Below are 23,648 nucleotides of genomic sequence, written 5' to 3'. Positions count from 1 at the left end.
TTTCGAGGATTCGCTCGCGGGGGCCCGGCGCATAATGTGCCGGAAGGACGGTGCGAGGCAGGCGCCGGGTGTGCGCTTTGCCTGCCTTTCCTCGGCGTGGAAGGAGCAAAGGGAGGCCGGAAGGAGGCTCCGTCTGCAAATGCAGGTGAGTCCATGCGCGAGCGGAAGAAATGAACCAAATCACCTTGTGTCGGCCAGCGCCGGCCTTGGGTTCTCCTCTTGTCTCACATCGCAGGCCTAGATGTCAAGTGGCGAGGGGTTCCGCTGGTTAACGTCAGCAGGGGGCGGCCTTCCACCTGCGGAGGGGAAGAAACAATCTGAATGTTGTATTGTCGTTACGCAGAATTCTGAAATTTCGCTTGCTTGGTTTCGGAGAGCTCTCTTGGGCGGCCCAGGTTTTTGGGAATTTGCACGAAAGCGAAGACATTTCCTTTCGTCACTTCCCATATTCGTGAGCAAAGCAACGTCGGGAAATGACATTTATAACGCAGGAACAATCATTGTGTTCACATAGTGCAATGATGTGTCCACATAGTGCAACCTTTTGCGCTTGGTGTGTCAAAATTCACCAAAAAACCTAGCATGACTTGGGTGGTGTGTCACTTCGAGAGAGAAAAACATAATTTCACAATATGTATAGTTTAAATCACAAAAATGTATAACTGTAATATATAACTGGATAATAGGATGTTTTTAAGATGTTTATTTTTTTAAAAGATGTTTTAAAAATGTTTTTTAAATTGTTGATTTTAGCCGGTTCTTGTAAGCCACTCCGAGCCCTAGGGGAGTGGCGGCATATAAGTTTGAAAAATAAATAAATAAACTGTATTCAATAAATCAAAAACTATTTACTGTAGAGTCTCACTTATCCAATTATCCAAGTGTTTCTGGGATGTGTAGTTTTGTTGTTTTGTCCTAGGCTGAAATTTCATTACCCTTTTATATATACAGTAGAGTCTCACTTATCCAACACTCGCTTATCCAACGTTCTGGATTATCCAACGCATTTTTGTAGTCAATGATTTCAATATATCGTGATATTTTGGTGCTAAATTCATAAATACAGTAATTACTACATAGCATTAATGCGTAATGAACTACTTTTTCCGTCAAATTTGTTGTTAAACATTATATTTTAGTGCTTAATTTGTAAAATCATAACTTAATTTGATGTGTAATAGGCTTTTACTTAATCCCGCCTTATTATCCAACATATTCACTTATCCAACGTTCTGCTGGCCTTTTTATGTTGGATAAGTGAGACTCTACTGTGCTACCATTATTTCCATGTACAACAATCTATGGCACCTCTTGCAGTTTCCATGCTGATTTCTCTCTATTCTAGTTTCAATGTAGTCATGAGCAATGAATAATAATAATATAATAATATAGTAATAATATGATAATATACTACAATAATAATAGAATAATAATAGAATATATATATGTGTGTGTGTGTGTGTGTAATGTGCATAATTCCCATGGAGTAAACAACAAAACCACAGGATCAAATCACACCGAATTTGGCCACAAAAGACATAGTCGTCCAATCAATCTGCATACAGAAGCGTGTCAGCAAAAATGGCTAGGCGTGTCAGTGCGGACACGCGTGTCATAGGTTGGCCATCACTGACATAGTGTTATCTATCCTGGCGATGTATGGTTTTTGTATGTGGATTTTGCAGCTGCGAGCAATTTTGTGCGCAGAATTCCGCCTTGTTTATCTTGTTTGCGGTGGTCGAATAAATGTACATTTTGGGGGTATGCACTTTTCTGGATATACAAGCAATTGCTGAGCCAAGAATGGATGCAGAAAGAATAGAAATCATATTCTCTGGACATTATTCTACAGATGTATATACAGTAGAGTCTCATTTATCCAACACTCGCTTATCCAAAGTTATTATATTTACATACCACTTTTATCTCTTGACTGAGATGCAAAGCAGCTCGCAATATTAAGAAACCCTTATGTTTCTGTCCAAATAGAGATATTTTGGAGATTCTATTATTATTATTATTATTATTATTATTATTATTATTATTATTATTATTATATTTACACACCACTTTTATCTCACAAAGCAGCTCGCAATATTAAGAAACTATTATGTTTATATCCAAATAGAGATAACTTGGAGATTCTATTATTATTATTATTATTATTATTATTATTATTATTATTATTATATTTACACACCACTTTTATCTCACAAAGCAGCTCGCAATATTAAGAAACTATTATGTTTATATCCAAATAGAGATAACTTGGAGATTCTATTATTATTATTATTATTATTATTATTATTATTATTATTATTATTATATTTACACACCACTTTTATCTCACAAAGCAGCTCACAATATTAAGAAACTATTATGTTTATATCCAAATAGAGATAACTTGGAGATTCTATTATTATTATTATTATTATTATTATTATTATTATTATTATTATTATTATTATAATTATTATATTTACATACCACTTTTATCTCACAAAGCAGCTCGCAATATTAAGAAACCATTATGTTTCTGTCCAAATAGAGATATCTTGGAGATGGAATCCATATCTAACCACAAGATTCTATTATTATTACAGTAGAGTCTCACTTATCCAAGCTTCTGGATTATCCAAGGCATTTTTGTACTCAATGTTTTCAATACATCGTGATATTTTGGTGCTAAATTCATAAGTAAATACAGTAATTACTACATAGCATTACTGCATATTGATCTACTTTTTCTGTCAAACTTGATGTATAACATGATGTTTTGGTGCTTAATTTGTAAAACCATAACCTAATTTGATGTTTAAGCGGCTTTTCCTTAATCTCTCCTCATTATCCAACATATTCACTTATCCAATGTTCTGACAGCCCGTTTACGTTGGATAAGCGAGACTCTTCTGTACCCCATTTGCCTAGTTTCCAGCAGACCTCACAACCTCTGAGGATACTTGCCATAAATGTGGGCGAAATGTCAGGAGAGAATGCTTCTGGAACATGGCCAGACAGCCCGGAAAACTCACAGCAACCCATTAGTGTTGTTATTATTATTATTTCACAAAGTAGTTTTGAATTTTCCCGCCTCTTTGTTTATGTCCATAAGAGGCATCTTGGAGATGGCAACCCATGACTAATCAAAACATTATATTGCTATTATTATTATTATTATTATTATTATTATTATTATTATTATTATTAGGACATAGCAAACAAGATAGATATGCTGGATTTCTTTTCACAAAATCACAAGTCGAACACTTCCCAAGTGTCTAGGACTGTGTGATGTATTTTCGGATGATGCTCGCAGATCCCAGTCGGGTGGCCTTTTATTATTATTATTATTATTATTATTATTATTGACACAACGACGTTGTATGACACAGCAAACAAGATAGATATGCTGGATTTCGTTTCACAAAATCACAAGTCGAACACTTCCCGTGTCTAGGACTGTGTGATGTATTTTCTGATGATGCGTGCAGATCCCAGTAAGGTGGCCTTTTGCAGTTGGCAGATCGTAATTTTGTCAATGTCTATTGTTTCCAAATGCCGGCTGGGATCTTTTGGCACGGCACCCAGTGTGCCCATCACCACTGGGACCACCTGCACTGGTTTCTGCCAGAGTCTTTGCAGTTCAATCTTGAGGTCCTGATAGTGGCTGAGTTTTTCCTGTTGTTTTTCGTCAATGCGACTGTCACCTGGGATGGCAACATCAATGATCCAAACCTTGTTCTTTTCCACAACTGTGATGTCTGGTGTGTTGTGTTCCAGAACTTTGTCAGTCTGGATTCGGAAGTCCCACAGTATATTTGCGTGTTCATTTTCCACAACCTTTGCAGGTTTGTGATCCCACCAGTTCTTAACTGCAGGGAGGTGGTACTTGAGGCATAGGTTCCAATGAATCATTTGGGCCACATAGTTGTGCCTCTGTTTGTAGTCTGTCTGTGCAATTTTCTTACAGCAGCTGAGGATATGATCAATGGTTTCGTCAGTATCCTTGAACAGTCTGCATTTTGGGTCATCAGCTGATTTTTCAATCTTGGCCTTCATCGCCTTTGTCCCGATGTCTTGCTCCTGGGCTGGAAGGATCAGGCCTTCTGTCTCCTCCTTCAGGGTCCCATTCGTGAGCCAGAGCCAGGTCTTCTCCTTATCAGCTTCTCCTTCAATTTTGTCAAGGAACTTTCCATGCAGTGTTTTGTTGTGCCAGCTGTCAGCTCTAGTTTGTAGTGCAGTTTTCTTGTACTGGTTTTTTGTCTGCTATTATTATTATTATTATTATTATTATTATTATTATTATTATTATTATTATTATTATTATTTCCTCCTAGACTGGGACACAACACGGCAATATGCCCAACCACTTCAAATGCATTCTGGTTAAAAACAGATAAAAGTTAAACATTAAAAGAGAAGGAGACTAAATCCGTTCGATTCTAAGGCACCTCTCGGTTTTAGAACCGTATGCCTGAGCTGCTTCCCTTTGGAAGGGGAAATCGGCCTTTTGCCAATGAGTGCAAGTGCCTTAGCAAACTACAAATCCCAGCATTCTGTAGTCTTGAGCCATGGCAGTTCAAGTGCCCTCCAACTGCATTCATTCCATAACGCCATTGGGGAACAAATTCAGTTTGAAACCACTTGAACGGCTACAACTCCGTGCTTCGGAGGCCTGGGAGTTGTAGTTTTGCAAGGCCTGAGGGTGCATCTACAACTGTAGAATGAATACAGGTTGACACTACTTGAACCGCCATGTATTGCATTGGTCTTACTGTTGCAAGCCTTCTGGAGTCTCTTCTTTGGAGAGAAAAAGTGGGGTACATAATAATAATAATAATAATAATAATAATAATAATAATAATAATAATAATAATAATAATTTTTTAAAATGTGTTGTCGAAGGCAGGGAGCAGCCAGACTTTGAAGCTGCAAGGCTATTCAATACTAATCAAGCCGGCCAATTGCAAAATAATAATAATAATAATACGAAATAATATGAAATTAATACAAAATAATATGAAATCCAGCATATCTATCTTGTGGCTATTATTGACACAATGTTGTTGTGTCAATAATAATATAATAAATGTGTTGTCGAAGGCAGGAAGCAGCCAGACTTTGAATCTGCAAGGCTATTCAATACTAATCAAGCAGGCCAATTGCATAATAATAATAATAATAATAATAATAATAATAATAATACGAAATTAATACGAAATTAATACGAAACAATACGAAATCCAGCATATCTATCTTGTTTGCTGTGTCATACAATGTTGTTGTGTCAATAATAATATAATAAATGTGTTGTCGAAGGCAGGAAGCAGCCAGACTTTGAATCTGCAAGGCTATTCAATACTAATCAAGCAGGCCAATTGCATAATAATAATAATAATAATAATAATAATAATAATAATAATAATAAAAACATGTGTTGTCGAAGGCAGGAAGCAGCCAGACTTTGAAGCTGCAAGGCCATTCAATGCTAATCAAGCAGGCCAATTGCATAATAATAATAATAATAATAAAAATAAAACATGTGTTGTCGGAGGCAGGAAGCAGCCAGACTTTGAAGCTGCAAGGCCATTCAATGCTAATCAAGCAGGCCAATTGCAACATAATAATAATAATAAAAATAAAAGATGTGTTGTCGAAGGCAGGAAGCAGCCAGACTTTGAAGCTGCAAGGCCATTCAATGCTAATCAAGCCGGCCAATTGCAACATAATAATAATAATCAAAATAAAACATGTGTTGTCGAAGGCAGGAAGCAGCCAGACTTTGAAGCTGCAAGGCCATTCAATGCTAATCAAGCAGGCCAATTGCAACATAATAATAATAATAAAAATAAAAGATGTGTTGTCGAGAGCAGGAAGCAGCCAGACTTTGAAGCTGCAAGGCCATTCAATGCTAATCAAGCCGGCCAATTGCAACATAATAATAATAATCAAAATAAAACATGTGTTGTCGAAGGCAGGAAGCAGCCAGACTTTGAAGCTGCAAGGCCATTCAATGCTAATCAAGCAGGCCAATTGCAACATAATAATAATAATAAAAATAAAAGATGTGTTGTCGAGAGCAGGAAGCAGCCAGACTTTGAAGCTGCAAGGCCATTCAATGCTAATCAAGCCGGCCAATTGCAACATAATAATAATAATCAAAATAAAACATGTGTTGTCGAAGGCAGGAAGCAGCCAGACTTTGAAGCTGCAAGGCCATTCAATGCTAATCAAGCAGGCCAATTGCAACATAATAATAATAATAAAAATAAAAGATGTGTTGTCGAGAGCAGGAAGCAGCCAGACTTTGAAGCTGCAAGGCCATTCAATGCTAATCAAGCAGGCCAATTGCAACATAATAATAATCATCATCAGCATCATCATTGGTGCTTCTTTATTTGTATGTATATACAGTAGAGTCTCACTTATCCAAGCTAAACGGGCCGGAAGAAGCTTGGATAAGCCAATATCTTGGATAATAAGGAGGGATTAAGGAAAAGCCTATTAAACATCAAATTGGGTTATGATTTCACAAATTAAGCACCAAAACATCATGTTTTACAACAAATTTGACAAAAAAGTAGTTCAGTATTCAGTAATGTTATGTTGTAATTTACAAATTTAGCACCAAAATATCACGATATATTGAAAACATTTGACTACAAAAATGGCTTGGATTATCCAGAAGCTTGGATAAGCAAGGCTTGGATAAGTGAGACTCTACTGTATATAGATTTATTTGATACTGGTACTGAAATTAACTTGTGCCTTAAAATCGAAGAAATAGGGTTTTTAAAGGTACAGTAGAGTCTCACTTATCCAACATTCTGGATTATCCAACGCATTTTTGTAGTCAATGTTTTCAATACATTGCGATATTTTGGTGCTAAATTTGTAAATACAGTAATTACTACATAGCATTACTGCACATTGAACTACTTTTTCTGTCTAATTTGTTGTATAACATGATGTTTTGGTTCTTAATTTTTAAAATCATAACCTAATTTGATGTTTAATAGGCTTTTCCTTAATCCCTCCTTATTATCCAGCATATTCGTTTATCCAATGTTCTGCCGGCCTGTTTATGTTGGATAAGTGAGACTCTACTGTATTGACACCTGTTACGAGTCAGACGCCAGCCAATATAAAAAAAACTCAGTTTATTGCAAAACAACACAAAAGAGCCTAGAAAGTAACCAAAAAGGGCTCAAAACACTTTCTCTTTCTCCCATCGGCAAAGAATCCTAAATGACATGCCAAACGACAAATCCTAAGTTTCCATAGCATTGAGTTATGAAAGTGGGCTCAAACTGCATTAAGTCTACAATGTGGATGCGCCTTGGAAGCCGAACCAAAGTGTTGCTTAAAATGACAACGGAAGTTGCTTTCAATCCTAACCTACAAACGTCATGATTTTAAATTTTGACCTCTAACTCCATCATTTGTGATCAATGTTGGGAAGAGAAAGAAAATATTCTTTTGTTTTGCCCCGAATCTATAACGATGTAGGATACATACATACACACACATGTATGTATGTATGTATAATCCAACCTTTTCCTATTTAATGCCTGTGTTTCGTTTTTGCACACGCAAAAGACACGCGTGTGCGCACCCCATATCTCCAACCTGGGGTTGCCATGGCGACGCCTGATGTATTGGGCTATTGATCAGCCCCGCCAAACGCCCGGCTGTCCACTCCGAGTTTTGCAGCAATTCACATTCTTCTTCTTAACCATGGGCCTAAATCAATATCAGACACTGTTTATTCCGGATGACTATTCTCTTCTGGCTTTTTCTTGCTTTCCTCTCTCTCCGTCCCCCCCGTCTCCCCGTTCCAAGCCTTTGCAAAGCTTTCCAATATTGGAAATACTATGCCGGGAATATCGGAATATTCTTCAACACAAACGCAATTCTGTTTTTAACGCTATTAGTTTTGCCTTGTTTCCAATATTGGAAAGACTACGCCGGGAATATCGGAATATTCTTCAACACAAACGCAATTCTGTTTTCAAGTTTAACACTATTAGTTTTGCTCTGTTTCCAATATTGGAAAGACTATGCCGGGAATATCGGAATATTCTTCAACACAAACGCAATTCTGTTTTCAAGTTTAACACTATTAGTTTTGCTCTGTTTCCAATATTGGAAAGACTACGCCGGGAATATCGGAATATTCTTCAACACAAACGCAATTCTGTTTTCAAGTTTAACACTATTAGTTTTGCTCTGTTTCCAATATTGGAAAGACTATGCCGGGAATATCGGAATATTCTTCAACACAAACGCAATTCTGTTTTCAAGTTTAACACTATTAGTTTTGCTCTGTTTCCAATGCCAGGAATATCGGAATATTCTTCAACACAAACGCAATTCTGTTTTTAACGCTATTAGTTTTGCCTTGTTTCCAATATTGGAAAGACTATGCCGGGAATATCGGAATATTCTTCAACACAAACGCAATTCTGTTTTTAACACTATTAGTTTTGCTTTGTTTCCAATATTGGAAAGACTATGCCGGTAATATCGGAATATTCTTCAACACAAACGCAATTCTGTTTTCAAGTTTAACACTATTAGTTTTGCTCTGTTTCCAATGCCAGGAATATCGGAATATTCTTCAACACAAACGCAATTCTGTTTTTAACGCTATTAGTTTTGCCTTGTTTCCAATATTGGAAAGACTACGCCGGGAATATCGGAATATTCTTCAACACAAACGCAATTCTGTTTTTAACACTATTAGTTTTGCTTTGTTTCCAATATTGGAAAGACTATGCCGGGAATATCGGAATATTCTTCAACACAAACGCAATTCTGTTTTTAACACTATTAGTTTTGCTTTGTTTCCAATATTGGAAAGACTATGCCGGGAATATCGGAATATTCTTCAACACAAACGCAATTCTGTTTTCAAGTTTAACACTATTAGTTTTGTTTTGTTTCCAATATTGGAAAGACTATGCCGGGAATATCGGAATATTCTTCAACACAAACGCAATTCTGTTTTTAACACTATTAGTTTTGCTTTGTTTCCAATATTGGAAAGACTATGCCGGTAATATCGGAATATTCTTCAACACAAACGCAATTCTGTTTTCAAGTTTAACACTATTAGTTTTGCTCTGTTTCCAATGCCAGGAATATCGGAATATTCTTCAACACAAACGCAATTCTGTTTTTAACGCTATTAGTTTTGCCTTGTTTCCAATATTGGAAAGACTACGCCGGGAATATCGGAATATTCTTCAACACAAACGCAATTCTGTTTTTAACACTATTAGTTTTGCTTTGTTTCCAATATTGGAAAGACTATGCCGGGAATATCGGAATATTCTTCAACACAAACGCAATTCTGTTTTTAACACTATTAGTTTTGCTTTGTTTCCAATATTGGAAAGACTATGCCGGGAATATCGGAATATTCTTCAACACAAACGCAATTCTGTTTTCAAGTTTAACACTATTAGTTTTGTTTTGTTTCCAATATTGGAAAGACTATGCCGGGAATATCGGAATATTCTTCAACACAAACGCAATTCTGTTTTTAACACTATTAGTTTTGCTTTGTTTCCAATATTGGAAAGACTATGCCGGGAATATCGGAATATTCTTCCACACAAACGCAATTCTGTTTTCAAGTTTAACACTATTAGTTTTGCTCTGTTTCCAATATTGGAAATACTATGCCAGGAATATCGGAATATTCTTCAACACAAACGCAATTCTGTTTTCAAGTTTAACACTATTAGTTTTGCTCTGTTTCCAATATTGGAAATACTATGCCGGGAATATCGGAATATTCTTCAACACAAACGTAATTCTGTTTTCAAGTTTAACACTATTAGTTTTGCTTTGTTTCCAATATTGGAAATACTATGCCGGGAATATCGGAATATTCTTCCACACAAACGCAATTCTGTTTTTAACACTATTAGTTTTGCTTTGTTTCCAATACTGGAAATACTATGCCGGGAATATCGGAATATTCTTCAACACAAACACAATTCTGTTTTTAACACTATTAGTTTTGCTTTGTTTCCAATATTGGAAAGACTATGCCGGGAATATCGGAATATTCTTCCACACAAACGCAATTCTGTTTTCAAGTTTATCACTATTAGTTTTGCCTTGTTTCCAATATTGGAAATACTACGCCGGGAATATCGGAATATTCTTCAACACAAACACAATTCTGTTTTCAAGTTTAACAGTATTAGTTTTGCTTTGGGTCTCACCCAAGAGAGGAAAATCGGCTATAAATACAATAGTAACAAGCATATATGCCAGGTATCAAAAAACAATAATAACAACAACAACAACAACAACAACAATAATAATAATAATAATAATAATAATAATAACTTTATTCTTATACCCCGCCCCATCTCCCCAAAGGGACTCGGGGTGGCTTACATGGGGCCTTGCCCAACACAACAATATAACAAAAACAGCCAAACAATAAAACAAATATCCCAACAATAAAACATCAGCATCAATAAAACAGTCATAAAAAACCAACATACAAAATAAAATGTTAAAAACAGGAGACGAATACACGGATCTGGCCCAAGACAAGTGTTTTTTCTCCCACCCTGGACATTATCCCGCAGATATATAAACCCCACTTGCCTCGTTCTCAACGGACCTCACAACCTCTGAGGATGCCTGCCACAGATGTGGGTGAAACATCAGGAGAGAATGCTTCTGGAACATGGCCATACAGCCCGGAAAACTCACAGCAACCCAATAATAATGCACCTACAGAAGCCGGCAGGATTGGAGGCAAGTGTGAATGTTGTAGGAAGCAGCCAAGCTTTGAAGCTGCAAGGCTATTCAATGCTAATCAAGGTGACCAATGGTAACATTCACACTTGCCTCAAACAGACCAGTTTTTTCTCCCACCCTGGACATCATTCCACAGATATATAAACCCCACTTGCCTAGTTTCCAACAGACCTCTGAGGATGTTTGCCATAGATATGGGCGAAACGTCAGGAGAGAATGCTTCTGGAACTTCCCGGAAAACTCACAGCATCCCATATATGTAACGGTTCTTAATATTGTGAGCTGCTTTGTGAGATAAAAGTGATATGTAAATATAATAATAATAATAATAATAATAATAATAATAATAATAATAATAATAGAATCTCCAAGATATCTTTATTTGGGCATAAACGTAATGGTTTCTTAATATTGTGAACTGCTTTGTGAGATAAAAGTGGTATATAAATATAATAATAATGATAATAATAATAATAATAATAATAATAGAATCTCCAAGATATCTTTATTTAGATATAAGCATAATCGTTTCTTAATATTGTGAGCTGCTTTGTGAGATAAAAGTGATATGTAAATATAATAATAATAATAATAATAATAATAATAATAATAATAATAGAATCTCCAAGATATTTCTATTTGGACATAAACGTAATGGTTTCTTACTATTGCGAGCTGCTTTGCATCTCAGTCAAGAGATAAAAGTGGCATGTAAATATAATAATAATAATAATAATAATAATAATAATAATAATAATAATAGAATCTCCAAGATATCTCTATTTGGATATAAACATAATAGTTTCTTAATATTGTGAGCTGCTCTGCATGTCAGTCAAGAGATATAAGTGGTATGTAAATATAATAATAATAATAATAATAATAATAATAATAGAATCTCCAAGATAGACATGCTGGATTTCGTTTATGTCCAAGATATCTCTATTTGGACATAAACGTAATGGTTTCTTAATATTGTGAGCTGCTTTGTGAGATAAAAGTGGTATGTAAATATAATAATAATAATAATAATAATAATAATAATAGAATTCCAAGATATCTCTATTTGGATATAAATGTAATGGTTTCTTAATACTGTGAGCTGCTTTGTGAGATAAAAGTGATATGTAAATATAATAATAATAATAATAATAATAATAATAATAATAATAGAGTGTTGTCGAAGGCTTTCATGGCCGGGATCACAGGGTTGTTGTATGTCTTTCGGGCTGTGTGGCCATTTTCCAGAAGCATTCTCTCCTGACGTTTCGCCCACATCTATGGCAGGGATCCTCAGAGGTTGTGAGGTATGGAATAATAATAATAATAATAATACTAATAGAATCTCCAACATAGACATGCTGGATTTCGTTTATGTCCAATTTATCTCTATTTGGACATAAACGTAATGGTTTCTTAATATTGTGAGCTGCTTTGTGAGATAAAAGTGGTATGTAAATATAATAATAATAATAATAATAATAATAATAACAATAATAGAATCTCCAAGTTATCTCTATTTGGATATAAACATAATAGTTTCTTAATATTGTGAGTGGCTTTGTGAGATAAAAGTGGTGTGTAAATATAATAATAATAATAATAATAATAATAATAATAATAGAATCTCCAAGATAGACATGCTGGATTTCGTTTATGTCCAAGATATCTCTATTTGGACATAAGAGTAATGGTTTCTTAATATTGTGAGCTGCTTTGTGAGATAAAATTGGTATGTCAATATCATACTATTAATAATAATAATATGTTGTCAAAGGCTTTCATGGTTGGAATCACTGGGTTACTGTGAGTTTTCCGGGCTGTCTGGCCGTGTTCCAGTTTAGTCTTGGGTCCCATTTCCAAGATACGCAATTGGAAAATATCCCCAAACCAAAAAACCAAGGTTTTCCGGATGTATTTGGAATTAAGCACAGATTTTAAGAGCAGAAAATCCATATCTCTGCACAGAAGCATGTGTGAGCAACATCTCATCCGAAAGAAAGGCCGGGCTCTAATGAGCTCCTCTGGTCCAAAGGGCAACAGAAGGGACCTCTGACCGTTGACCCTTCCAACTACCCCCAGGTCACTCGCCCTCGGCCACATATCGACCAAGTGACTGCCGTTGTGTCTTAAAGGCACAGGGTCCCTTTTATCCAGCATGGGAGGGGTCCGGCACACAAAGTGGGTCCGCATTCGGCCAATGTGGTGTCGGAATGATCCCTCCGGATTAGCATCATCTCCTCCCCCAGGTGAGAAACGGTCCCGCCCAAACTTCACACCCTTTCTCAATTCATGGAAAAGTGAAAGAACAGAACAGAAAGGAAATCTGGAAGAATAGAAGAACGAGATCTCCAAAAACAGTGATTTACAGAACTTCCGATCCCAATATCCTGAAGCAAAGGGGTGCCAAACTGGATCAATTCGACAGGGTGGAATTTATTTTCCATCTTCATCGCTATGATACTTCACCTTGTTGATGGGAAGGTTCCCACCACTATTGGACAGATGGCAAGCTATTAAGGCCAAAACCAAGATCACAACAACATCTGTGATAGAACTCCAATATGCCAATGATAACGTAGTCTATGCGCATTCAGAATAATAATAATAATTCTGCGTCCGGGCTGTGGCGCAGGCAGGAGAGCAAGCCAGCTGCAATTAACTGCAATGAATCACTCTGACCAAGAGGTCATGAGTTCGAGGCCCAGTTCGGAGCCTATGTTTGTTTGTCTTTGTTCTATGTTAAAAGGCATTGAATGTTTGTCTATATGTGTAATGTGATCCGCCCTGAGTCCCCTTCGGGGTGAGAAGGGCAGAATATAAATGCTGTAAATAAATTAATAATAATAATAATAATAATAATAATAATAATAATAATAGTTGTGGAAAAGAAAAAGGTTTGGATCATTGATGTCGCCATCCCAGGTAACAGTCGCATTGACGAAAAACAACAGGAAAAACTCAGCCGCTCTCAGGACTTCAAGATTGAACTTCAAAGACTCTGGCAGAAACCAGTGCAGGTGGTCCCGGTGGTGATCGGCACGCTGGGTGCCGTGCCAAAAGATCTCAGCCGGCATTTAGAAACAATAGACATTGACAAAATCACGATCTGCCAACTGCAAAAGGCCACCCTACTGGGATCTGGGCGCATCATCCGAAAATACGTCACACAGTCCTAGACACTTGGGAAGTGTTCGACTTGTGATTTTGTGATATGAAATCCAGCATACCTATCTTGTTTGCTGTGTCATAATAATAAAATAATAATAATAATAATAATAATAATGTCAACAATCTTACAAAAAACAAATCTCGGCTATCAAACATCTAAGAATTCTCACAAAATTTCACATCTGATGTACATGGATGACCTGAAGCTATATGAGAAAACGGAAACTGAAATCCAGTCTCTGACCAACACTGTCCGAATTTTTATCACTGATATCAACATTGAGTTTGGCTTGGACAAATGTTCGACAGTGGCATTGAAGAAGGGAAAAATCATTGAAAATGAGGGCATAAATATGCCCAATGGCCAAACAATAAAGTGTCACCAGCCAGAGGCCTATAAATATCTGGCCATATTACAGCTGGACAACATCAAGCATGAACATGTGAAGACTGTGGTCAGCAAAGAATACACACAAAGGGTCAGAAAAATTCTCAAAAGCAAGCTCAATGGAGGCAACACCATCAAGGCCATAAACACCTGGGCCATACCTGTCATAAGAGATACTGCTGGCATCATAAACTGGACACAGGCGGAAGTAGACAATTTGGACAGAAAAACAAGAAAACTCATGACCATTCATCATTCACTGCACCCTCGCAGTGATGTTGACCGGCTATATCTGCCTAGAAGATCAGGGGGCAGAGGACTCTTGCAAGTAAAACAAGCAGTCAAAGAAGAAGAACATGCCCTGGCAGAAGATGTAAGCAAAGTGAAGAACCTGCTTGGATTGAAGTCAAAAATCAGAAACTCCTCAAAAGACAGCAGACAAAAAAAACAGTACAAGAAAACTGCACTACAAACTAGAGCTGACAGCTGGCACAACAAAACATTGCATGGAAAGTTCCTTGACAAAATTGAAGGAAAAGCTGATAAGGAGAAAAACCTGGCTCTGGTTCACGAATGGGACCCTGAAGAAGGAGGCATTGAATGTTTGCCTTATATGTGTACAATGTGATCCGCCCTGAGACCCCTTTGGGGTGAGAAGAGCGGAATATAAATACTGTAAATAAATAAACAAATGAATAAATAAAAATAGGGCTTCACAGTCACCTACGTACCCACTGCCAAGACACTGCACTTGGAAGGCCATCATACTCAGATTGCCTAAGTAAGCAAGCAAGTAAGAATGGACATTGATGCAAGGGAAGAATGGGAGTTGCAGTTCACTTTCTCTAGCTCCGAACTAGGATTGCAATTCCGTAGCACTGAGCCACGGCGGTGAAAAGCAGTCCCAAACGGCCCTCGAGAAGAAGGTGGTGGAAAAGAGGGCGAAAGCGGAGATGAAAGCGAGCTCTCCGAAAAGCACTCTGGCAAAAAGGCCTTCAAGAGGACCGGCGTCTTGGAGGCCTCGAGGCGGATGCTTTCGGGCTGAAGGAGGCTCCTGAAGTGTGCCGCGCATCCGACGGGGCCTTTTCACGGCACGCCAACTCCCAAGCGCCGAGCCCATTAGCTCACCTTTCCGGCGCCCTTCCGCTTTCATCTGGAGAGTGCCACTCGGAGACGCCGTCCGGGCCCCGCCGGCACCCGCTTTTAATGACATCTCCGCATCTTCGGCCCCCACGGACCCCACGCCGTCCCTCTTCACCTTAATGGATGGAGAAAGCATCGCCGGCTTTTCATCCGGCCAGGAGACGGTGCCGCCGAGGCGCAACACTTGACAGCTCTGGGTTGCGCTTTTGCATCTTTCCCGCAACTGAAAAGAGACAAGGAAGAGATGGTCCAAAGGGAGCTACACGGTGACGTTAACACAGTTTGAGACCCCTTTGCCTGCCATCGTCCCAGCCAAGGAAGAGAAAACCTGCAACGGAGAGGGACATGAAATCAGGCCTGGGCAGCCTTGGGCCCTCCCCGTGTTTTGGACTTCAACTCTAATCAAGGTGGCCTATTGCAACATTCACACTTGCCTCCAGCAAAGGAGAAAGCAGCCAGGCTTTGAAGCTGCAAGGCTCATCAAGCTGGCCAATGACAACATTCACACTTGCCTCCAACAAAGGATTCCCCCAGGCAGAAAGCAGCCAGGCTTTGAAGCTGCAAGGCTCACCAAGCTGGCCAATGACAACATTCACACTTGCCTCCAACAAAGGATTCCCCCAGGCAGAAAGCAGCCAGGCTTTGAAGCTGCAAGTCTAATCAAGCTGGCCAATGACAACATTCATACTTGCCTCCAACAAAGGATTCCCCCAGGCAGAAAGCAGCCAGGCTTTGAAGCTGCAAGGCTCACCAAGCTGGCCAATGACAACATTCACACTTGCCTCCAACAAAGGATTCCCCCAGGCAGAAAGCAGCCAGGCTTTGAAGCTGCAAGTCTAATCAAGCTGGCCAATGACAACATTCATACTTGCCTCCAACAAAGGATTCCCCCAGGCAGAAAGCAGCCAGGCTTTGAAGCTGCAAGGCTCACCAAGCTGGCCAATGACAACATTCACACTTGCCTCCAACAAAGGATTCCCCCAGGCAGAAAGCAGCCAGGCTTTGAAGCTGCAAGGCTAATCAAGCTGGCCAATGACAACATTCACACTTGCCTCCAACAAAGGATTCCCCCAGGCAGAAAGCAGCCAGGCTTTGAAGCTGCAAGGCTAATCAAGCTGGCCAATGACAACATTCACACTTGCCTCAAGCAGACAAAAGTTCTTTCTTTCTCTCACCCTGGACATCATTCCACAGATCTATACACCCCACTTGCCTAGTTTCCAACAGACCTCACAACCTCTGAGGATGCCTGCGATAGATGCAGGCAAAACGTCAGGAGAGAATGCTTCTGGAACTTGGCCGGACAGTCCAGAAACCTCACAGCAATCCAGTGATTCTGGCCATGACGGCCTTCAACAACACATATAACTCTCACAATTCCATAGCCTTGAGCCATGGCCGTCCAAGTGATGCCAAACTGCATTCCTTCAATATTAATAATAATAATAATAATAATAATAATAATAATAATAATAATAATAATAGGACTCCTACAAGTAAAACAAGCAGTCAAAGAAGAAGAACATGCCCTGGCAGAATATGTAAAGCAAAGTGAAGAAGTCAAAAATCAGAAACTCCTCAAAGCACAGCAGACAAAAAATCAGTACAAGAAAACTGCACTACAAATTAGAGCTGACAGCTGGCACAACAAAACACTGCATGGAAAGTTCCTTGACAAAATTGAAGGAAAAGCTGATAAGGAGAAGACCTGGCTCTGGCTCACGAATGGGACCCTGAAGAAGGAGACAGAAGGCCTGATCCTTGCAGCCCAGGAGCAAGACATCAGGACAAAGGCCATTCAGGCCAAGATCGAAAAATCAGCTGATGACCCTAAATGCAGACTGTGCAAGGAAACCGACGAAACCATGGATCATCTCCTCAGCTGCTGTAAGAAAATCGCACAGACAGACTACAAACAGAGGCACAACTATGTGGCCCAAATGATCCATTGGAACTTATGCCTCAAGTCCCACCTCCCAGCAGCAAAGAACTGGTGGGATCACAAACCTGCAAAAGTCTTGGAAAATGAGCACGCAAAGATACTGTGGGACTTCCGAATCCAGACTGACAAAGATCTGGAACACAACACACCAGACATCACAGTTGTGGAGAGAAAAAGGTTTGGATCATTGATGTTGCCATCCCAGGTGATAGTCACATTGACGAAAAACAACAGGAAAAACTCAGCCGCTCTCAGGACCTCAAGACTGAACTTCAAAGACTCTGGCAGAAACCAGTGCAGGTGGTCCCGGTGGTGATGGGCACACTGGGTGCCGTGCCAAAAGATCTCAGCTGGCATTTGGAAACAATAGGCATTGACAAAATTACGACATGCCAGTGCAGTTGTAATGTAATGTGCATAATTCCCATGGAGTAAACAACAAAAGCACTGGACCAAATCACACCAAATTTGGCCACAAAAGACATAGTCATCCAATCAATCTGCATGAGGCAGCATGTCAGCAAAAATGGCTAGGCGTGTCAGTGCTGACACACATGTCATAGGTTGGCCATCACTGCCCTAGGCCACCGGAGGCTCAGCCGCTATCAGGACCTCAAGATTGAACTTCAAAGACTCTGGCAGAAACCAGTGCAGGTGGTCCCGGTGGTGATGGGCACACTGGGTGCCGTGCCAAAAGAGCTCAGCCAGCATTTGGAAACAATAGACATTGACAAAATGACGATCTGCCAACTGCACAAGGCCACCCGACTGGGATCTCCAAGAGGACTTTGGCCCGGACCCCACGCCCTATTACTTATCCTGGATCAAACCGAGCGAAAGGAGACTACAATTGGTGCATGTGTGTGTGTGTGTACTTGTGTGTTGGGAACGGGCTGTCCATTTATTATCTGCCCAATCGATCGGCCGGTCCTTGGAGCCAGCAGGGGTCAGATACGGTTGCCTAGGAGACCGCTGCATCCGCGATGGAGGACCGCCGGATTGGGCAGGCGGTCAGGAGACCCCGGGTCAGGACCCTGGGGAAGTGTTTGTGGGGGAAGGAGAAAGGGAGAAGGAGAAAGAGAAGGAGAAAGAGAGGACAGCATCTGGAGATGGTTTTGCATGCCAGTTGCCCTGACCTGTCCTCTTGAACCCAGGCCACTTAAGAGTCCCGATATGAGAAGAAGCAGAAGATGGGAATCGGGTGGCAGTTCCATGATATGGAGGAAATTTATTGGGAATACGGAAGACGGGGCCTTCTTGGTAGCAGCTCCAAAGTTTGCAAACTCCATCTCCAAAAGGTTTATAATGTCACCAACTTCAGTGTCCTTGCTTCAGGGATTCAAAGCAAGACACTGCTATTTACCATGTATATTCGAGTATAAGCCAACCCAAATATAAGCCAAGGCACCTCATTTTACCACAAAAAAAACTGGGTAAACATTGACTCAAGTATAAGCCGAGAGTGGTACATTTCAGAAATAAACATAGATACCAACTAGCTTTGCCCGGCCACGCGTTGCTGTGGCTTATGGGAATCCTTTGTTGGCCAGGTGGAATAGCAGTGAATAGCCTTGCAGTCTCAAAGCCTGGCCGTTTTCTGGAGTAGCTGGAGCTCTTTGTTGTATGAACACAGAGGCATGGATGAGGGGTTGTGCTGCCGAGTTTAGTGTTTCTGGGATGTGTAGTTTTCTTGTTTTGTCCTAGGCCGAAATTTCATTACCCTTTTATATATATAGATGATACTATATGCTATTTGGACATATTTTCCGGGCTGTATGGCCATGTTCCAGAAGTATTCTTTCCTGATGTTTTGCCCACATCTATGGCAGGCATCCTCAGAGGTGCTCCATACCTCACAACCTCTGAGGATGCCTGCCATAGATGTGGGCAAAACGTCAGGAGACAATACTTCTAGAACATGATCATACAGCCCGGAAAACATACAACAACCCTGTGATCCCAGTCATGAAAGCCTTTGACAACATGGTTTAGAATGTCACCAACATCAGTGTCCTTGCTTCAGGGATGCTAAGCAAGGCACTGCTACGGTATATACTCGAATATAAGCCGACCCGGATATAAGCCGAAGCACCTAATTTTACCACCAAAAAACTGGGAAAACATTGACTCCAGTATAAGCCGAGGGTGGTAAATTTCAGAAATAAAAATAGATACAGTAGAGTCTCACTTATCCAACATAAACCGGCTGGCAGAATGTTGGATAAGTGAATATGTTGGATAATAAGGAGGCATTAAGGAAAAGCCTATTAAACATCAAATTAGGTTATGATTTTACAAATTAAGCACCAAAACATCATGTTTTACAACAAATTTGACAGAAGAAGCAGTTCAATACACTGTAATGTTATGTCGTAATTACTGTATTTACGAATTTAGCACCAAAATATCACGATATATTGAAAACATTGACTACCAAAATGCATTGGATAATCCAGAATGTTGGATAAGCAAGTGTTGGATAAGGATGAGGAGGAAAAAAGTGAGGCCAAACAGCTGTGGATAGGGGCCCCTGGTGGCGCAGTGTGTTAAAGCGCTGAGCTGCTGAACTTGTGGACCAAAAGGTCCCAGGTTCAAATCCCCGAGCGGAATGAGCACCCGCTGTTAGCCCCAGCTTCTGCCAACCTAGCAGTTCGAAAACGTGCCAATGTGAGTAGATCAATAGGTACTGCTCTGGCAGGAAGGTAACAACGCTCCATGCAGTCATGCCTATGGCCACATGACCTTGGAGGTGTCTATGGACAATGCCGGCTCTTGGGCTTAGAAATGGAGATGAGCACCAACCCCAGAGTCGGTCACGACTGGACTTAACGTCAGGGGAAACCTTTACCTATCTTTACAATTTTCCAGCGGGATTCCTTCCCAAATAATCCTCAGGGTTCGAGATGCTTGTCTGTTCTTAAGGTGGAAAAAACACATCTGCGTTTTAGATGGATTAAGAATCAGCTGGTTTAGGGAAATAGGCAGTAAATGCACCTAAAGTTTCGGAGAGCTTCTGTTCAACCATTTCAAAGATCTCTGCTTGAGCGGTGATGGCACAATCGTCATCATAGATGAAACTCTCTGTCCCTTCTGGCAGTGGCTGGGCATTTGTGTAAACGTTAAACATTGATTAAACTTCTAGCTAAACCAAGGATGAGGAGGAAAAAGGGGAGACCAAACAACTGTGGAGCATCTTTGATCTTTGCCGGAGGTTTTTGTGAACCAATATGTGGCACGAAATTCCGCTCTACCTGTTGCATGAGGCTCCTATTCTCCATAAGGGAACGTCACAAGTAATATTTACATGCGGCGTATGAAAATAGTACGTTGGAGGTTAATAGGAGATACCGGGATATCTTTCGATGTTGTTTACTTAGGGGGAGGGAACCCTGGAAAACTCACAAGGTGCATTATAGATGCCATTATGCTGATACCGATAAGCAGGGAGCTCCGCCGGCACTTTCTCCACAAGAGCAGCTAATGCTAATGCCATTAAGAGCCTTTCTTGGGTAGAATAAAAGGAGGGGCCTTGATTTACACCCCGGTTGTATTATCGCCGGACCAAAGATGGAAATCGAGACGGCGATGGTAAATGGAAGGAGTCAGTTCCAGGGGGAATCTTCGGAGACCGGAGCAGGAGAAGGAGCCGCAAAGTTGGAGACGTGACGCGGCCCACAACTCATTCGTACGGAAACCACGATTGTTCTGTCACGCGCTGGGCCTGTAACCGATTGTCTATTATATAGGACGTACACTTTACGCCCAGCGGGAAGCCAGGGTGCCTAAAGAAAGGTTGTTGAGGAATTTCCCTGAAAAGATGGCCTTGAAGTCTTTAAAGAAATAACAAAGTCTTTATTGACGAACAAATAATAAATCTTCAAGGAGTCTTGTCCCCACAGGACAGGCGATTGGCTTTGAATAACTGTGAAAACCCTCTTATAACCCCTCCCAGGCTATCTGTTATCTGGGCCTAGCTGGTCTGGGACCCACTGCCAACTCCAAGTGCGTCTAGTTGTCGAGTGGACCTACCAGCCAAGGCTTGCAGATGTTTCCGTGCTGTTGTTCTGTATCCTCGGACGGTCTTTATCCCTGGTGTTCTTGGAATATGAAGCTTTTTCCGGGACGAGCTGGTCTTCGTCCTATAGCTGAGCTTCCTAAGTGAGACTAACTTAAAAATGGCTCCTTCCCTCCCAGAGCCCTGAACAAGGGGCGGAACCAAACTTAATGGTGATTGACAGGTGGCCTGTCCTATGGTTGCAAACATTTGCAGCAAGAAAATAAAGTTGAAGTTTCTGGTACAGCTGTACCAGCACAACGATACGTCAGCGATACCTTTCCGAGGCAAATGAAACCCCCAACTTTCCAGATGAGAAGAATCGAGGCCCTCAAAGGGAGTCCAAGAAAAGTCTTTGCAGGGACACGAAATAAACCAAAGTTCCAGTTTCGTCTTCTCCATCTAAATAGGAAAAGGGAGTCTCTTCCTCCAAATCAAAGGGAGATTGGGGTTGTTGGGGTTGTTGTTCCTCCAAATGAAAGGGAGATTCCAGATCCGAGATAGGAACACAAAGGTCAATGTCAACCATGTTAATGAGACGTTGGCCGACCCAATTCCCAAACTATAAATCCATTTCCAAGTTTTGTCTGTACTGTACATCATTCTTTCAAATACAGTAGAGTCTCACTTATCCAACACTCGCTTATCCAACGTTCTGGATTATCCAACACATTTCTGTAGTCAATGTTTTCAATATATCGTGATATTTTGGTGCTAAATTTGTAAATACAGTAATTACAGTAGAATCTCACTTATCCAAGCTAAACAGGCCGGCAGAAGCTTGGATAAGCAAATATCTTGGATAATAAGGAGGGATTAAGGAAAAGCCTATTAAACATCAAATTAGGTTATGTTTTTACAAATTAAGCACCAAAACATCATGTTATACAACAATTTTGACAGAAAAAGTAGTTCAATACGCAGTAATGTTATGTTGTAATTAGTGTATTTACGAATTTAGCACCAAAATATCACGATGTATTGAAAACATTGACTACAAAAATGACTTGGATTATCCAGAGGCTTGGATAAGCGAGGCTTGGATAAGTGAGACTCTACTGTACTACATAGCATTACCATGTATTGAACTACTTTTTCTGTCAAATTTGTTGTCTAACATGATGTTTTGGTGCTTAATTTGTAAAATCATATCAGTAAGTAATATGACAATACAGCAGAGTCTCACTTATCCAACATAAATGGACCGGCAGAAAGTTGGATAAGCAAATATGTTGGATAATAAGGAGGCATTAAGGAAAAGCCTATTAAGCATCAAATTAGGTAATGATTTTACAAATTAAGCACCAAAACATCATGTTATACAACAAATTTTACAGAAAAAGTAGTTCAATACACAGTAATGCTATGTAGTAATTACTGTATTTACGAATTTAGCACCAAAATATCACAATATATTGAAAACATTGACTACAAAAATGGCTTGGATAATCCAGTCTTGGATAAGAGAGGCTCTACTGTATTACATAAAGACTGTAAAAAGGATATTTCCATTGTATGTCTTTTACTTGAGCATGGTAAGGTTTCGATTCTCCCCGAACTCTTCCCGGAGTCCCATCATCCACGGCGCTCTCGTGTCCGCAGCCCGCCAGCCTGTTAATGAGCAGCCTCCCTAATTAATAGGCCCGGTTGTCCAAGCGGCCGATACGAGTCCTTCAGTCTGGCTTTTCCCAGGCCGCCCTTTGCCCGTCTTTCTCACCCCGGCTAATGGAAACAAATCCCCTTGATGGTTTCCTCGGACAATCCAATTTAATTACGTTCCCTAAACCAGATATGAGCCTTTCCAGAGCGAAAAACGCACACGAGGAAACCCATCCCGTTGGGAGGCCGCTTGGCTCTTTATTTCGCTCCAGATGCCGTCACACCAAACACCTTCATTTCCATCCTTCCCTTTGCATTGGACTACAATGCCCACCATCCACCAAGGATAGGGACGGTTTTGGCCTACACCTTCCAGGTCCCAGTCGGGTGGCCTTTTGCAGTTGGCAGATCGTAATTTTTTCCAAATGCCGGCTGAGATCTTTGGCATGGCACTCAGTGTGCCCATCACCACCGGGACCACCTGCACTGGTTTCTGCCAGAGTCTTTGAAGTTCAATCTTGAGGTCCTGAGAGCGGCTGAGTTTTTCCTGTTGTTTTTCGTCA

This window comes from Anolis carolinensis, unplaced genomic scaffold (assembly GCF_035594765.1).
Source record: "Anolis carolinensis isolate JA03-04 unplaced genomic scaffold, rAnoCar3.1.pri scaffold_14, whole genome shotgun sequence".
NCBI lineage: Eukaryota > Metazoa > Chordata > Lepidosauria > Squamata > Dactyloidae > Anolis > Anolis carolinensis.
This window is presented reverse-complemented; position numbering follows the sequence as displayed.